Raw genomic sequence first — 19,984 nt, 5'->3', positions numbered from 1 at the left:
GGGATCATGAGATAGATCACATGGTAATCACGTGATGGGCCAGTCACTGTCGAGTAGGAGCGGGTGCCCATCGCACACCACAGTGCGATATATTGCATGTGTTTTAAAAGACACATGCGATCGCACTGCGATGCAATAAATATTAAGGGCAGCACATACTATCATGAGACGCATACTATCATGTCTACCCCTCCCCTTTAGAATGTAAGCTCTCACGAGCAGGGCCCTCTTCCCTCATGTGCTTATCCTTTCTTATTTTAATAATCTTCAACTGCATCAAATCCAGCAGTCTTCTGCCACCTGATACTTATTCCAGTGTCATCTGCTGATGTAACTATGTTTATTTCCCCTGTACTTGTCCTATACCGTCATCAACTGTAAGCTGCTGTTTTCCTGTTTGATTATTTGTTTATGTACTCTGTAATTGGGCGCAGCGGAACCCTTGTGGCGCCATATAAATAAAGGATAATAATAATTCGAGCGGCATGCCCGCGCATTGCGTCGCATGGTACCTTAACTGTGCATACAATCCTTCAATTTCTCTCACAGATGCTGTCGAAGTCGAAGGATTGTATGTCCTATTGCACAAGTGTATGGGCACCGTTAGTCCATAAACAACTATGTCTGATTATAGGTACAGGCCAACAAATTCTTGACCAAAATATATATAAATTATTTTTGCGATTACCTGATTTGACAATTTGTGAACACAGAAGTTTTTGCTAAAATTTACAAACCAATTAGTACAGAATTAAAGTGTACAAAGTATCAAACTTCAGCAGATTCTATATATGTTAAACATTTGAAGGAATGTATGGCAGCTGCGTTTGAATACAAAACAATATATATATATATATATATATATATATATATATATATATATATATATATCTCTCCCAAACTTGCCCCGTCACTCCTCCTAAGCAGCTGGCTGTGGTGCCCTTCCTTGTGGACCAGCAGGCCCACCAATATGCAGACGAAGAAATTAGGTGGCACTCACAGACTTGTAGCTTAAAGTGAAAACGTTACTGGTTCCACAATAAATATCTTCACGGAGTGAAGAGTGTTTTCACTTTAAGCTACAAGTCTGTGAGTGCCACCTAATTTCTTCGTCTGTATATTATATATACACACACACATACATACATACATACATACATACATACATACATACTTATTTATTAACAGTTTCTTATATAGCGCAGCATATTCCGTTGCGCTTTACAATTAGAACAACAGTAATAGAACAAAACTGGGTAAAAACAGACAGAGGTAGGAAGGCCCTGCTCGCAAGCTTACAATCTATAGACACACACATACATATATATTTTATATACACACACGTGTAGTTAATAACCCAACGCTGGAATTTCCAACTGCCAAGAATGCTGACAGCCTCGCCAGTGCTATTCCCACTCGTGGGTGTCCACGACACCCATAGAGTGAGAACAGAACCATGCCCGAGCTGCCGGTATTCTGGCGGGTGGGATGTCGCTGAAGCGATATTGACAGCCAGCATCCCGTCCACTGGGATTTCATATCCAAGCCATACTAATGTTTCAGCCCCACATTCACAGGCAGAGAATAAATACTGCCTGGGCATGAGGTACAGACCAGACATTAGCCAACATAAGAGACAACCTTCAACAGGAACACATTCATTAAACGAGTACAAATACCAGCACTACAACTAGAAGGAATCATTTGCGTATCTAGGCAATTAGTTTATCATATGTATCCAAAAGCACATTTATTTATTATCCAGTCTGTCTGGTGATTAGCATTTCATTCTTTTGCTTGGGATTGATAGGAGGTACACTATAGAGTGCAGCACAACCTACTTCTCCTGCATTATGTGCTACCAGTACAACTGACTGTCTGTAAAAGCATAAAACAGAAAAACACATGGAGGAGGTTTTTAAAAAAAAAAAACTTTGTCCAAAGCTCATGTTAGTTTTCCAGCATTTGTATCTTATTTCTTAGCGTATATGTGTACACTATCCCTAAACTTCCTAAAGCCATATGTTCCAACAGGAGATTCTAGGGACATACTTGGCACTATAACTAAAATGGTGTCTAACTCCATATTGATGCTCCTTGTAGGGATACACTTACAGGACTTATCAATTTGCACAAAGACGCACCTGTAAAAGCAGCTCAACAAAATCACAACGCACTTTTATATCAGAATTTGGCACCAGTGCAGGACTAGTTATAGAAGTGATGAAGAAGTCGGCCAAGCTATAGTGGAGTCAAGTACTTCTGTGTCCAAACTGGCTAATCATTGACTACTTTGAACTTCAACCGAACTCAGTTAGTGAATGTGTAATCTATTGAAATGTAAAGGCAAACAGCAGTGGCAAAGAATTGGTTAGACACAGCTATCAGCTGCTCCGTTTTACTACTCAATCATCACCCGTTCTCATCCATATATTACAATTAGTGTCCATTGTACATTAATACACTTGCATGTGCCTTTCTAAAGTGCATACAAAATCATTACATAGCCAGAATATGTAAGTATATTAAGCAATTCAAAACTTTTTTTATTTCTTTAATCTTAAAACTAAATGGTCAAATAAAAATGGGTGCAATGTGGGACAAGTGCTGTTGATTATGTATCAGTCCAAAATGTGCACACAATGGTATTAATGGTGTAAAGGGAAACTAGTCTCCTTAATAGACACTAAGCTTTTCAATATAGGACCAAACAAGGAACAGAGAAAGAGACATGGTTACTATTTGTGTTGAAAGGGACACTGGGCAGATATAAATATTGCAAAAGTCTATTCATGTATAACAGATGTACAACTAAACACAGTGAACGTCAACACCCTGCGTTTTATATTTGTTTCTTACAGAACACTGGTCAAGGCATATTTTGCTACTAATAAACCTCATCAGAACAACCAGATGAAAGATAAAAAATCAGTGGTTTATAATCCAGGGTTTCAAAATGCTGCAATTCACTACTGGGAGTGAGTAAGTACCATTGATGACGCGACCTCAGGGCTTCTGCTGCTGAGGCCAATCAATAATTCATTATGAACCAAATACATCTCTACACTAATACCAAGAAACATATAAAAGGAATCTCTGTACACTGAAGCAAGACAAACAAACAAACAGAACTACAGTTCATTGTAACTGGCACGGTTTTATAAGCATGCCATTTCTGTTTGCCATCATATTAGCCTCTGCACAGTTGTTCAGTGAATGATATGACCAGAATAGTAAAATGTAAAATCTAGAGTCTATGGATGGAAAGAAAAAAAAAATTGTGAACACAAAACACTTTAATGTAACTTTTCACAGCATCTGAGGACCATACTAGTAAGATTTTGCCAATAGCAGTTGAAAGTGTACCAGTCGCATACAAAGGGGAGGCCACCATTCTGTCACTATTTGTGTATTGGGGCTGTGGGCTAAAATATAACCAAATCTGTAAATATATATATATATATATATATATATATATATATATATATATATATATATAAACACTTTTTACTTGCTTTCAATTTGGTAAATATCTATCACAGCTCAATACTAAACCTTTTACCATTTGAAACATATAAGCTGTATTTTGTACTTAAATAGGCTTTATTTAATTTAGGTTTCCTATTCTGAAATTGACAATTTAGCAGTATTGTAGTCAAATGTCACATTATAATTGCTTACAAAAGTTTACATTACATAATTTGAGCACTTGTTTCCAGAATATTGCATTATAAACTCAGACACTTCTTATTTGCCCCTAACTTATTGTAGGTTGTGATTTGCTTGTTCCTCACAGGACCAACAAAACCATTCTTCACTATAGAGAAACAAACTTGGTCAGTACTCTGGGGAAGTGAATGGTAAGCTAATGGCTACTTTTTATTGATTATCGACTATTAGCAGCTATAGGACTGAAATAAAGCTAGTGCTATCACCAGTACATCCAACAAATTTCACAGATGTTATATACACCTTAATTTACACTGAGGTTTTGTGGCAGTGGGGGAGGGGACTACCAGTCCATTATTAGAAAAAAAGAAATGTAAAGAACTAAAAAAGGTGTCACTATATATTAGAGTCAATTAGACAATTAGATTTTGTTCTGCTAAAAACTATAATACATTGTTTACTAGAGGTATCTGTTGTATTAGATATATATTTATGGTATACAGTCATTATGTCCACATTTATTATGTCAATATGGTCTTAAAGTCAACAGTCAGAATGCCGACAATTAAGTTAGGCTTAAAACTGAAAAACACAATGTCAACACACTGCACCACACTCGCACAAACTAGGCACTTATCTGTATGAGGAGACTGAAAGAAAGATTGAGAGGTTTATTATAAAGGGACAACTGCATCTTTCTAGATTCCAATTTAGGGTGGGAATTCAATTACTGTAAAAGATGCAAAATTCTCACAAATCACAATTCAAAAACCTCAAATAGAGGTTGACTCCTGCCTACTCAGCATGCCTGCTTATGCAGAGGCAACGCTGCAATGTTTCTGTTCGCAGGAAATGCAGGCATAGTCATCGACCAGCCCCGAAAACGGCCATGACACTCCCCCTAATGCTGCGTAGCCGTCTGTCAATCATGCAAGTGCATCATGATAACCTGGCCATACACACTGTGGCCGTGATGTATGAACAGATGCCACAAATCAGCTGTTTAAGATTTTCATCTATCTGCGGGAGGCAATTAACTGCAGTAAATTACTGTGGCTAATTGGATACCGCCCTTTAACTTGATTGGGAGATGTAGTCTTGTTTTGCTTTGCAGACTTCCAGTACCCAGATTATACTCTCAATGATTGCTCACTATATCATCATAGGAATGGGTTCTATAATGGTGGACTATCTGTTAAATAACACAGGGCAATGGCAACATCCCTAACAGAATGTAAATATGGATTAGAGGTCTTTCTGCTGTAGCAATAATTCCTGGAAGACATTGTTGGGTCACAGATTCAGGGAATTTATCAGAAAGCCTCCATGAGGATTCATTGGAAATGTTATTGGTGGCTTTGTTATACCATAAACTGTATCAACACAATTAGTGAAAGGTTGACTTTAATGGACATCTCATTATGAATCACAATGATGGGCAACGTAAAATACTTCAGTGCCGCATGAATTGCTCCCTAATCTTCAAAAACGCAAATCACTGTTAATAACAGTCAATAATTAAAAAATTCATTTAATGAAGATACCTATCTGTAATAATACATCAGCTGGATTGTTTTGGGTTGTTCTTTTGTTTGTTTGTTTGTTTTTTAAAGTGTTACAAGTACGAAAAAAACAAACCAAAAAGCCTGGGGGCCACAGGTGAAAGCATTATAGATGCAATTTAGCCATCTAAAGCATATTTTTGCATAATTTATATAAACAAACTCACATTTTATGGAATAGAACTTTTTATTCAATTAGTGTTTCCACACAGCCAGCAATAAAATAGAATTAATATGTAATTGCTGGATGATACAATTAAGGGGGGAAAAAGGCTTCATATTTTCTCTTATGTGAAGAGTATTTGTAATAATAACAATAATCATAATAATCAACAACATTTGTGGAATTATTTAATAGTGAACAGTTTGTTTTCTTATATCCTCACACAAAATAGGGGAAAACAGAAAGCATTAGGGAAGCACACTGTATTTAAATATAATGATAGTATATAATCCAGGACATATAATCCAGGAGAAATGAGCCATAAAAATATGGTTAAACATTACCAAACCAAAGAAAAGGAATGCAGCGTACCTGACTGACGCTGCTGCAGTCTTTGCAAGCTGTTTCAACACATAAAATATTACTCCTGCTGTAGACACCAATTATATTGTACAGAGAACTGATTTGTAGTTGGAACAATAGGAATATAGCACACCCTGCACTGAGCAGCAGTGGTGCATATGCAGCAGTGTAATAGCACTGGCTTTTAACACTATGCTGCTCACAAAAGCAGTCTGCTTTCCAGGTATTCTGCAGTGTAGCAGTTAATGTGACCTACATACTACTTGTCTGGCTACCTACACTGACTGCTCTGTGCATCACTAGTTTATGGAAGTGGACACAAATCCCAGCAGTTACACACCAAACAATCTAAGACTAATATATTATGTAACATCAATTTAATCCCACATTGTCTTTGTTTTGCAACACGCCTGCGATTACGATGGAGTTTGGATGAGCTGCAATAATGGTCATCTATTGTCAAACAAAAGACTGCAATGTTTTTCTTTACTTAATCATATACTCCTTCCTGGAACTTCATGACGATAATGATATAAGGAGGAGAAAAAGAAAAAAAAAACAACTACTAATATTCCGTTCACATCACTTAACCAATCTTGATCAAAAAATGTGAAACACCACACAGTAAAACAAAATTGTGTGTCACACTGCTTTCAGTACATATTTATGCTGCAATGGAATTAATAAACTCTAACCCTGTCTAACAATGGATATTCAGACTAAAGCAGAAGAAATCCCTTATGACAACCATTTGTAGCAAAAGGAAAAAGAAAGGATCTTTAACCTGCTGCTAAGGTTGCTGTTCACATTTTCATACTGTAAACACTGTTAATCACCGTTTGTCTCCAATACACGACATCACAAACAGAATCCCTCATCTCCTGGTGAATTTACCCCGTATTAATGTTCGAAGCAGATTTGCAGTACATTGCTAGGAGACAGAGGAGGATCAGAAGACTTGTGCACAGACAATGCTATGAATACATCTCTACACAATGCAAAACCACTCAGACAGAACTGGAGTACTGTATAACTTGATATAATACTGTACAAATTAGACAGACAAGATACTGTATAATCTGTGAGTAAATCAGTAAGAGGCCAAGATTCCTGAAAATAATATTGTACACATTAGGAAGACAAAAAATAATCTGGGAGTATAGTGGTTTAAATACCTGCATACCAGTATAATATTGTTCATATTAGAATGACAACATATATTATCTGGGAATACATAAGGGAGACCGGCAGGTGGGATGACGGCTGTCACTAATCCCGGCACAGAGGCCCCTCGCGGGCTCGTTGGGTGAACACCCAACCCGTGTGGGAATACCGGGCTGCAGTCAGGATTATGTCCGCTGGCATTTCAGCATTGGAATCCTGAATGCTGGGATACTAACAGGCGGTATATTAACCACATCCCATAATCTGGGAGTATAGTCGCTAAAATTCCTGCATATAATATTGTACAAATTAGAAAAACAACATGTATCATGAAGGAGTGAAGTGTGGAGAAGTTGCTCATGGCAACCAATCAGCATTGAAGTAACATTTATAATTTGCATACTATACAATTGTACGGAGCAGCTTATTGCTTGCCATGGGCACATTCTCCACAAGCTCATTTCTCCACACTTTTCACTGCTTCATGAACAGACACCATAATCTGGGAGTATTTCTGTCATTACACAATCAAGTCCATAGTGGATAGATCATAAAATGACAGAAGTCTTTTAGATATTAACTGGATGAAAATCTGTTTGCACATAATAATATATATATATATATATATATATAATATATATATATATATATATATATATACACACACACAAACAGAGAACCCAGCACTCACCAAGGTAAACTCACTTATCCTCAACAATTCAATAAATAAATGATGGGGGTTTAGTTGGTGGATTGGCCAATGCACGGAAGCCTGCATACCGATTTTCAAGGTACCCCACCTTCATGCAGGTCCTACACTATCACAGAGTCTTAACTGGATGAAAATCTGTTTGCACATAATAATATATATATATATATATATATATATATATATATATATATAGTTCCAAGAGTAAAGCAGGCGGCACTCAGCAGTCTGGAATCCGTTATTACTTTATTAGCAAATAGCTATTTGCTAATAAAGTAATAACGGATTCCAGACTGCTGAGTGCCGCCTGCTTTACTCTTGGAACTGCACATTGGGATACAAGTCCCACAAGGAGGGCACCGCAGCACAGCACTAATATTGGCTTTGAGTGCCGGACAACACTTTGTTATTTATATATATAGATATATATATAGATATATATATATATATATATATATATATATATATATATATAAGCAAACAAACACGAGGAACCACTGCACTCGCCATTCCCAGGGGTTGGGGTGCGGTGGGCTGTGACCACCGTACTCAAATATACCAAACAAAAAGCCCAGCACTCTCCTAAGCAGCCCTAAGCTCATTTACCTTTAACCTGGATCAGCTGCTATTCAGGTGTGTTGGTGACTGTCTCACTTTGAAAGCCAGTAGTCTGTTGGCAGGTGAGCTGTAAACCAGGTAAGCACACTTCTGTAGTTGTGTTATTTGTGTTGGTGACTGTCTTACCTTTTAAAAGCCATAAGTGTGGCAGGTTAGCTTTAAACCAGATAAGCGCATTTTCCCCTATGAGACAGCAGTTGCCAGGTTTCTATAAAATCTATGTGAAAGTTTGTGATAGAGTAGGACTTGCGGTGAAATGGGGTCCAGTGGAGTGTGCCGCAAGCTTACATGCATTGTACAATTCATAAACCAAAACCCCATTGTTTATTTAGATGTATATTAAAGCATTAAGGTGAATGAAGCTGTTTAGGAGAGTGCTGGGCTTTTTGTGTTTGGTATATATATATATATATATTTATTCTTTTTATTTTAATTAACAACCTTGTTTATTAGAAGACAAAATGCTGCTCTCCAAAGTGATTTGAATATTATTAATACTAGCCTGGTCAGAAGAGAGACCACAATGATGCTAAAGCTGGGTATACACTTGGACAATATCGTGCTGATTTGTCCGACCTGGGCGAATCAGAAAGACAAGTCGGCTATAGCGTGCAGTGTGTACGGCCGATTACGCACTCCCACGGGTTGTACGTGAGGTCATGTGATTGGCCTGCATATGCGATGCAGTGATTATATACTGGTAGGTTAATTGGCTCCCAACAAAATTAACTCTAGCGTGAATGTGTGTGCATGTATATGTGATAAGGTATATAGACTGTAAGGCTCCACTGGGGCAGGGACTGATGTAATTGAGCAAATATTCTCTGGAAATTGCTGCGGATTATCTGTGCGCTATATAAATAACTGGTAATAAATAAATTATTAATGAGGAACAAAACCGTGACCGTACTGACGCTCATTGATATCTGCCTAGTGTGTACCGGCATTCTCCTGATGTGCAGGGCAAAGGTTAATCGCCCTGTATATCGGAACGATTGTGGGTCGCAGTAGTATGTACCCAGCTTCATATAGTCTTAAAATAATGAAGCTAAATATAAGGTATCCGTTCAGATGGTCGACCATGTTATGGTCGACAGTCATTAGGTCGACCACTATTGGTCGACATTGACATGGTCGACATGGACACATGGTCGACGCATGCAAATGGTCGACACATGAAAGGTCGACACATGAAAAGGTCAACATGAGTAACTTTTTTTTTTCCTTTTGGGGAACTTTTCCATACTTTACGATCCACGTGGACTACGATTGGAATGGTAATCTGTGCCGAGCGGAGCGAAGGCACCATGCCCGAAGCATGGCGAGCGAAGCGAGCCATGCGAGGGGAGGTGGTACACTAATTGGGGTTCCCAGTCACTTTACGCAAAAAATGACACCAAATAAAGTTAAAAAACTCATTACGACCTTTTCATGTGTCGACCTTTCATGTGTCAATAATTTTTATCTGTCGACCATGTGTCCATGTCGACCAATAGTGGTCAACCTAATGACTGTCGACCATAACATGGTCGACCATTCATACCGGAACCAAAATATAAGCCTTTCAACGAATGAAGTACAAGAGTCTTTATGGTTCAAAATCTAACTCACTGTAATGGAGGGCAGGGATTAAGCATTTAGAATCAATTAACTTTATACAGATCTAGTAACAAGACAATATTAAAGGCCATATATCTATATGCAAACAAAAGGGTTGCTCTGGCACTCAAAACTATTTTTCCCTGGAGCCTTCCAAAGGAATAGATGGGATAAAGTAATGCGCACAGCAAGAGACTGGCACTTGGGTCCAACAAATAGATCAATACTCAGGTATCTCTACCAACGTTTCAGTTCTTAGGGGCTAATTCAGCATGGATAGCCATTCATAGAATTCAGGAAATAAGCGATTATTGAACGACTGAGCATGCGTAGCGTTCGCACTGCACATGCGCGATAGGTAATAGCGATAGAAAATGTATACAGATTGTAATCACAATGAAGCCGCTGTCTGACTGACTGGAAGCCAGTGTTTCTGGGCAAAAACTGGCCTTTTCTGGGTGTGTCCAAAAAAAAAAAAAAAACACCACAGGCGTTTTTGGGGAGGGTCTCTGACATCCGCGCATACCACTTCCTGCCCGTCTCAGTCGCATATTAGCTGCAGCCTTAGACCTACTTACATTTGCTCAGACGGCAAAAAATCTTCAATGTTCCGGAAACTGCGTATGCATCTACAAATGGATAGTGATCTGCGATTCATTCACAAACTTGCACTGGGAGTTTTTTCTTCCTAACAGGGCAGCGCCTTTCTTCTCACAGACAACAGCAATTTCTCAGAATAACGATCCATACTGAATTAGGCCCTTTTTCTGATGAAAGTATGTGATTAAATGCCGAAATGTTGAGAGAAACCCCATCCTACTTTATTTGTTGGATTTGAGTCTCTCTCTTTCGGCATAAAATGACATAGGCTATGCATGTAGACACTCACAGTACGTTTTTTGTGGGGGTGGGGTGGGGGGGTTTCTCGCATGGAGCAGCATATCTTGCAGACTTCTACAAACACTATGGATACCTATAGTATTAAATATTTCAAGCACTACATGCACGCAATGCATAGCGACACCAGATTTCATGGTTAACTGTATTTCCTAGCAAGCGCAAGCTGCTGAGACTTAACTGCTCCAAGCCATTCCTCATCCCTGCATTTCATGCAATGTACCTTGTTCAGCTGGAGATTATTACTCAATCACAAAGCAATATCTTGAGGAAGAACACAATTAGGCTAAATTAAACTTAATGTTCGGTGCTGCTCAAAAAACGCTAATGATCTACTGTGAGTTTTAAATGTGTATTATTATAATGTGCACACAATACAAATTAAGTGCAATTGAGAAATAAGATATAAAATGTATTGAGTTTAATAAATATTATAAATACATGTGCAACAAGCATACAATCACACATACTGTACACTTCCAAGCCTGCACAAAAACACACATTTTCACAATTCAGGGCTGAAAGCCACACCATTAATTTATGATTTAACAATGGTTCTTTAATAAAGCTGTTTCTACTATACAAGTAAATCCTGTTACACAACAAATAAGCATGGATTACTGAATGGCCCTGTGATTAAATGCAAGATGCCTGGAAACTTTTGTAAAAATATATAGAACCTAAAATAAAATGTAAACCGGAAGAACAGCCTGTATACCTAACACATTCATCAAGATTAGAGACTTCTACATCAAGTGACCTTAAATAAAAAGACCACTGTGAAGGCAACGCAAGTGACAACAGGCAAGGTCAACATGTATTATCTTTATTGCAATTTATAATGTTCATATATAGATAAATAATATCAAAATGTGAACACCCCATATGTTACATTTAAATGCCAATTTAAGAAATAAATACAAAAGCAAAAATACCCAACATAAACCAATAGCCACTGGTGTCATCAGGCCACACTATTATGACTTACAGCAGAAAGTGTGAAACATTTTAAAGCAGTAATAGGAAATCCAATAAACCTCAAGTGCCATATTTGTGTTCCCCTAACCTTCAGAATGTCCACACATTAACCTATTCTAAAATGAAGTAAGAAACAATAATAAACAGGCTAAAAATGCACAAAGTGCACCCACTCCTTCAAAGTCTCCCTCCAGATCCACCCACTTATCCCCACATGCTCCTCAGACCTTCCGTATGCCCTCAGACCACTTGCCTCAAACTACCCACTGGAAATGTAATTACTAATTAACCATGCATGTATAATCCCTTACCTATAATTTCAATGATTAAATAAGTAGTAATCACTGTCACACTGAGGAAGAGGGGAGATCACACATTCCCAATGTGTTGCATGACCTCTACATGATACAGAAGTCTGCCAGTAGTGTCATTTATGGCTTAAAAAACCTATCCAGCTTCATCACAGTCTATAGCTGAAGCTCAGCTTTGTATGCACACATCAGAGACTAAAGATAGGTACACACTATAGAATTATTGATCCTATTTGCCAATAATTGGGTTCTCAGCCAAATTCATTGTAGTGTGTACGAAGGATCATTTCGGCATTTCGCAAAAAATTCTGGAAACTCTTGCCCACACGTATGAGCGATCGATTTTGCAATCTGTCGTCTCAAATCAAAGATTTGGGACACAATCTCCTGATATCGAGCAGTGTGTGCACATTCTCAATAATCTACCCATATTTCCTATCTTTTCCTGTCACTAAGTCATCCTCCTTGTGGGCGGACATACGAAAATGCAGTGTGGTGTGGCAGAAAATTGGTAACGTTACAAAATAAATCTTAGTGTGTTTAGCTCAGTTATGGTGCCTACAATCCGACTGTCGGGCCGACCAAAAGCATCTGACAGTGTGTACCTAGCTTAAGGGCTCTATTCATCAGCTTTGTCAATTCATATATTCAGACACCATCAAAACAATATATATTCTTTTTTAATCCATTGTTTTCCACACTAACTATATATATATATATGTATATATATATAATACAGAGTACATCCAAAGTGGAAGACAGATAGCACGTTTTTTTTTTTTTTTTTTTTTTTTCAAAAAATATAATGGTTCCTTAATTGTCCATAACAAGCAGAAATTGAAAGGGCTCACCAACGTTTCGGTCCCCGGCTGGGACCTTTTTCAAGGTAGTTGCACATTAGCAAATAGTCCAACATAGTCACAGCATCAACAGAGTTGTACAAGGAACCAGGAGCTCCTGCTTGTTATGGACAATTAAGGAACCATTATATTTTTTGAAATAAAAAAAAAAAAAAAAAACCGTGCTATCTGTCTTCCACTTTGGTGGATGTACTCTGTATTGTACTATTAGTCTGACCTCATATGGGCCAGGCTTTGATTGGCACCCCAGCAGCTACCTGTGTTGGGTGAGAGTGCGGGACTTCCCTGCTATATATATATATATATATATATATATATATATATATGTTGCGTCTGTACATAGCATTTTATTTTGAGAAACATAATTCTAGAATTCTAGAGGACTATTCGAATGGGGGGAAAAAAAAATTAGGAATTTTTTACAGTCTCTTTGTTCGTTCCAACATCACGCAAAAACTACTGGATAAATTTGGACTGTGTCTTCACTATTGCTTACCTTAGTGACCTAGAAAGAAACTGAGCTATGCATGATCTCAATGTGACAAATCAGACACTTAACACTTGGCGCAGTGGAAGTTGGAGTACCGGTCATGCTTCTGTAGACCTCGACTCCGCACAGGTTAATCAATGGGACTGGATTTAAAGTGAATGCTCAGCAGAGGAAACTAATTGGGGGGGGGGGGGGGGGAGAGATTCTAATGGGATGTGGCGCAGGAGAGACTGTGTTTATACCATGTATAACCCTTATCCACAGCAGTTTTCTTTTTCACTTAAAAGCCTGCAGTTTCCGGTAAACGCTCAGGGCTGCAGGCATAGATATCAGGACCAGCTGTTTTTCCCAAAGGCCGCTTTATGTGGCTTGCTCATGCGTTAATATCCCTAAGCACCTCTGTGTTAACAATGAAGCGAAAACTGCAAATACTGGTTACAAAGACATTTTGCGATCAATGTTTGCAATATAAAATATACATACAATATTAGATGGCATTATGTTTTTTTTTAAATTAGTTTCACTGAGCAATAATACACATCTATGCGAGGGAAGCAACAGGCAGTTAAGCAATAAACGTCTCATGGACAGCAGATGATTTAACACGCCGTCCCTGCGCAGTATCCGCAAGCAGTCTATTTGATCATCTGAAAACTACTACTGAGCGCTACTACTACTAAACTACTACTCTGCGCACGCCCCATCTCCTCAAGCATAGTATATATTCAAGGTGCTTTCCTGCCTTGAATACATATTGCTCACTCCCCCCCACAAGCTCCTTTGTGTATATTGTATTAAAGGTATGTAGTTGGCATCCCAATGGTTAGGATGCCGGTGGTCAGAAGCGCGGTACCAGAATCCTGACATCGCCCAGGATCCAGACAGACAGCCTCCGGAACATAAGTATACTGGAGAGGACTAGGGTTCGGTACTAGAGGGAGGGTTAGGGATAGCATACTTACTAAAAAAAAAAAAAAGTGTTGGGATTCTGACAGTCAGGATGCTGCTGTCACAATCCTGTACCCAACTATACATTATATATTTTACACAGACCACACATATACACACACATTTTTACAAAGTTGTGTAATTACACAGCTGAACACTTGCAGTGTAATTACCACCGAATGAGGGACAGGAATGTGGAAGAGAGTGGGTGGAGTTTCAGACTGCTGCAGGGACTGACTGGACAAGATTTATCTTTCTCTGCCGTTTTCGGCTGAAATGGGCATTTTCCTCATATAACGCCATTCTCAGATGGCATTCTATAAGGTAAGACTTTAAAAAGGAAGTTGTAACATTTTCCTGCTACGTGAATAGCAGTGCTGTAAAGAGCAAAAGCTGGGGTATTAACGGAGAATTATTGCATAATCTTCTCCGTAAACCCTTTGCTATATAGCGGGTACACAAATTATGTGGAAACACTTGTTTGCACATGATTTCAGCAGAAATTGGCTTGCTGAATAGAGCCCTAAGGGCAGAATGCATAGACAGAAAAAATGCTGCAAAGCTGTTGGAGGTTTTATCACATTCCCCATATTTACTAATCTCTGGAAAGCAAAACTTTCTGGAGCATGGAGCAGATAGGCCTATGGGCTTTTCTTCAAAACAATCTCTCTGAGAAGGATCCATTAGGATCCCTCCCTCCCAGTGTCCCCACAACTCGCACATGCACTGGTCAACAGCTGCGTACGCATAGGACTCCTGGGTCATCAGCCCGGAAGTACCCACACAGCAAAGGACAGCTCGTATAAGGAGAGCTGTCTTTCGCTGAAACCTACATACACTGCTCAAAAAAATAAAGGGAACACTTAAACAACACAATGTAACTCCAAGTCAATCACACTTCTGTGAAATCAAACTGTCCACTTAGGAAGCAACACTGATTGACAATCAATTTCACATGCTCTTGTGCAAATGGAACAGATAACAGGTGGAAATTATAGGCAATTAGCAAGACACCCCCAATAGAGGAGTTGTTCTGCAGGTGGTGACCACAGACCACTTCTCAGCTCCTATGCTTTCTGGCTGATGTTTTGGTCACTTTTGAATGCTGGCGGTGCTTTCACTCTAGTGGTAGCATGAGACTGAGTCTACAACCCACACAAGTGGCTCAGGTAGTGCAGCTCATCCAGGATGGCACATCAATGCGAGCTGTGGAAAGAACGTTTGCTGTGTCTGTCAGCGTAGTGTCCAGAGCATGGAGGCGCTACCAGGAGACAGGCCAGTACATCAGGAGATGTGGAGGAGGCCATAGGAGGGCAACAACCCAGCAGCAGGACCGCTAACTCCGCCTTTGTGCAAGGAGGAACAGGAGGAGCACTGCCAGAGCCCTGCAAAATGACCTCCAGCAAGCCACAAATGTGCAGGTGTCTACTCAAACGATCAGAAACAGACTCCATAAGGGTGGTATGAGGGCCCGACGTCCACAGGTGGGGGTTGTGCTTACAGCCCAACACTGTGCAGGACGTTTGGCATTTGCCAGAGAACACCAAGATTGGCAAATTCGCCACTGGCGCCCTGTGCTCTTCACAGATGAAAGCAGGTTCTCACGGAGCACATGTGACAGACGTGACAGAGTCTGGAGACGCCAAGGAGAATGTTCTGTTGCCTGCAACATCCTCCAGCATGACCGGTTTGGCAGTGGGTCAGTAATGGTGTGGGGTGGCATTTCTTTGGGGGGCCGCACAGCCCTCCATGTGCTCACCAGAGGTAGCCTGACTGCCATTAGGTACCGAGATGAGATCCTCAGACCCCTTGTGAGACCATATGCTGGTGCGGTTGGCCCTGGGTTCCTCCTAATGCAAGACAATGATAGACCTCATGTGGCTGGAGTTTGTCAGAAGTTCCTGCAAGACGAAGGCATTGATGCTATGGACTGGCCCACCCGTTCCCCAGACCTGAATCCAATTGAGCACATCTGGGACATCATGTCTCGCTCCATCCACCAACGCCACGTTGCACCACAGACTGTCCAGGAGTCGGCGGATGCTTTAGTCCAGGTCTGGGAGGAGATCCCTCAGGAGACCATCCGCCACCTCATCAGGAGTATGCCCAGGAGTTGTAGGGAGGTCATACAGGCACGTGGAGGCCACACACACTACTGAGCCTCATTTTGACTTGTTTTAAGGACATTACATCATCAAAGTTGGATCAGCCTGTAGTGTGTTTTTCCACTTTAATTTTGAGTGCGACTCCAAATACAGACCTCCATGGGTTAATAAATTTGATTTCCATTGATAATTTTTGTGTGATTTTGTTGTCAGCACATTCAACTATGTAAAGAACAAAATATTTAATAAGAATATTTCATTCATTCAGATCTAGGATGTGTTGTTTAAGTGTTCCCTTTATTTTTTTGAGCAGTGTACATTAATACATACTGTGTTACTAAACGCTGATATGCATGCAATTAGTGGCGGGATACATTGAATTCAAAATGCGACGAGTGATGCATCCCACTGAGGCCAATAAGTAAAGGAAGTGCAGGCTAATTGCAGGCCCAGAGACACCTGTTGCCTGTCACTGCCTTTTAGACCCAGGTTGGAGGATGATCCACCTGACAGAAGAGGAGAAGCCGCAGACAAGCCACGGAGCAATGTACATGTCACATCAGAGTCTGTCAGGGTCTCAATGTAGGGGGCAGTGTTGAAGTGTGACATACTGTAGGTCCAGAGTTCTGCTACATTCCTTAGTATTGTGCAGCCTCTAGTAGCGCATGCTGGCATCTCCTTTCCCCCTTTCCAACCCACTGACGAGAGGGAAAAGCAGCAAGGGCTGCCTTACACACAGACCAGACCCTAAAACAGGTAGGGTTAATTACAGCCAGGAGAGCTCACCCCCCAGCACATGATTGTATCCCCTTGAGATCTTGTCTGCAGCAGATTTTGTGGGGCAAAATGGATACCTAGTAATCCACAGAGCAGGTCACCAGGTAAGACATAGAGTCAGCCTGATCACCTGTAACACCCCCTCCGATTACCCCAATGCCCCTCTCCCCTGCTGCAGCTGTCATCTGCTAAAATAAATGTGCAGGTTTAGCAGCATAAGCATTACTGTGAGCCAAAACAAAGCGTCCCCTTTAAATACACACCAAATTCCAGGGCAGACCTGGATGCAGTGTAAACCCATCCAACCCAGGAATTTCCCAGGTTTTTAATGTAGTATTAATTGGAGTCAAAGACTGAGACCCTGGAATTTCCCGGGTTGATAGACCAGGGTCGTCATTGAGTATTTATACGGGCCTTATGTCTGGAAGACATAATAGTGTGTTAAATTTATGTCATCTGCACTTTGAGATGCATTTTTGTTGTCTCAAGACTCCAAGTAGAAAGGAGGAGCATAAGACTAGAACTATGTCTGAAGAATTTACAGCAGCTAATTGGTTCACTGGGGACTATCCAATTAGCCCCGATAAACCAGATCTTATCGGAGATTTTGCTTTGCGTGCGCATAATCCGCGATAAGTGCCCCTTACAACAGTGATAATACATAGGTCTGCGGCTTTTCGCAGGACCTAAATTGATATGGTGATTTAAAAAAAAAATAATAATAATAAATTGCAAAAAAAACACTTGTTTTTCACACCACTATTACGGGTTATTGGATACCCCCTAGTCATGAGAACCTAAAGCTTTACACCAGTGACTACAGAATAGACATTTTTCCAAAATTAATAGACACTATTATACAGTATACTTTCATATAAAGCTGAGGCAACAATTTCAGCCTAAGCAGTTTGATTTAGTGGCCCATACCACCTATTTCTACGCTTCCAATATAGTTCAATAACTCTTACGATGTTAAAATTAGCCAAACAGAGTAGGTTGTCAACAAAACAAAAAACCCAGAGGGAAAGATCACGATTTAAGCACAATATATTGCACTGACAAAATGTTAAAAGGCAGCCTTACTTCATAAGTTATCACTCAATATTACCCAGTCATGTAGCCGAGTGGACCCTCCCATAGAGAACTTAAAAAGGATTTTATCAGCCCCTACACCCTACGGGTACGATGGGGGGTGCCAGTGCCTAAGCTTCCACAGCACATCAAAGACATGTGGGGCCATTTGATTGGGGCAATTTGATTAGCTAATTAATTGGGGAACAAACACACATGGGGAGTGAGAGTTTCAAAATGTGAGAGATTTGGTAAGGTTTTGCAGGAATTTTTTAAGTAGCAATCATTTACACAGCAAGATTAACCTGGTTTTGCAGTGTAAATGATTGCCACTTTAATAACTTTTGTAGTTTCTGTAATGTTCGGGAGTAATTGCAGGTGATTCAGTTATGCTTCATCCCATGGCAGAATTTCAGCAGCTTTGCCCATTGTGACCAAATATGGCTAGGACTACAAGAAGCCCAATTGAATTTTCAGTTTTTGTTTGAAAGACCAAGAATACAAGGGCATCTGTCATCTGCAGAATACTTTAAAACTGTTCAACCACTGACATTCTGCTTCAACATCCATGAGTGAATTTAAAGATTTGCTCCTCTTCTAGATCCAATCATAACTTCGTACAACATGCCGTGGTGTAGTTAGGAAACCTTTTAGAGTTGATGTCTAAGAATAGTTTATAAATTTGAGAGACCATGGGCCAAATGTAATAGAGTGAGAGTTTCAGAAAGTGAGAGATTTGGTAAGGTTTTTCAGGTTTGTTTTTTTTCTGTGACTACTCAATATCTTGACTTCTACAAATACACATTTTGTTATAGGAGTTTCCCTTGAAGTGGTGCAAGACTCAGTCGCAGACAGATATACAAGTGTTGCATATCAAATGAATCTAGGCAGTCTCGTGTAGCAATTTGTTCTATAACACTGCAATTCTAACACACATTAGGGACCCGACGTGCCGATAAGGTTTACAACGGCAGCTCTGGTTGTCCCCACATCCATGCGCCCCCTAGCCCTGCTCCCTAACTCCTCTCCTCCACCTCATAACAGCCCTGTCAATGTACATGACACTTCTATGATTTGTGACAATTGGTCATAAAGAAACATTATTTTAGCGAAAAAAAAGTTAATAAAATTACCTGAAATTGTAAGACCTTTTTTCAAGATGCACTTCTTTATAGCAGCTATTTTAAATTGCTCACAGAAAGGACAGGCATCAGGTCTTTTTTCTTTTTTTTCTTAAAGGCATCAAATAGGAGACTCCAAAGGATGAAAAACAACACTGGTTGGCTGGAGGCTTCTGTTAAAATTTCAAGCTATAAAGAAAAACAAAAGTTTATTATAAAAAAAAAAAAAAAAAAGCAATACACAAACAAAAAGGCAGTATATAGTGTGCATGGAAATACAAGTGTCCAATTCAATTAGCTGCGTTAAGTAGAGATTTTACCGTCAGTTACATTACTGCACACTTTGCAGTAATGTAACTTTATTGTAATTTTCTGCACCTCTGTAAGGATTTAAAAAAAAAAAAAAAAAAATGTAACTCCCATAAGCAAGTTCTAAATCTCATGTCTAATCTGTAACATAATCCCCATTATTCAGCGTTCTGTAGAAAAAGACCTCAAAAATGCCATGTCGCTAGCGGACAGATTTTACCATTCTAAAACTAAGACCTTAATAATTAGAGCAGGTTTACCAGAGGTTCT

At 39.6% G+C, this 19,984-nt stretch overlaps 1 protein-coding gene across 2 annotated transcripts in view; it reads right to left on the bottom strand.

Annotated features, from left to right (window-relative positions):
* The window catches only part of ZNF516 (zinc finger protein 516), a 189,373-nt gene that overhangs the window by 93,407 nt on the left and 75,982 nt on the right, over positions 1-19,984 (bottom strand). For both annotated transcript variants that reach the window (XM_063923343.1, XM_063923342.1), the window contains exon 3: positions 19,418-19,594. The gene's annotated coding sequence lies outside the window, so the exon portion shown is untranslated. The remainder of the gene's footprint in view (positions 1-19,417; positions 19,595-19,984) is intronic.

The sequence above is a fragment of the Pseudophryne corroboree genome, chromosome 5 (assembly GCF_028390025.1).
Source record: "Pseudophryne corroboree isolate aPseCor3 chromosome 5, aPseCor3.hap2, whole genome shotgun sequence".
Taxonomy (NCBI): Eukaryota; Metazoa; Chordata; class Amphibia; order Anura; family Myobatrachidae; genus Pseudophryne; species Pseudophryne corroboree.
Note: the sequence above shows the minus strand (reverse complement) of the source record. Positions and strands in the feature narration are given on the sequence as shown.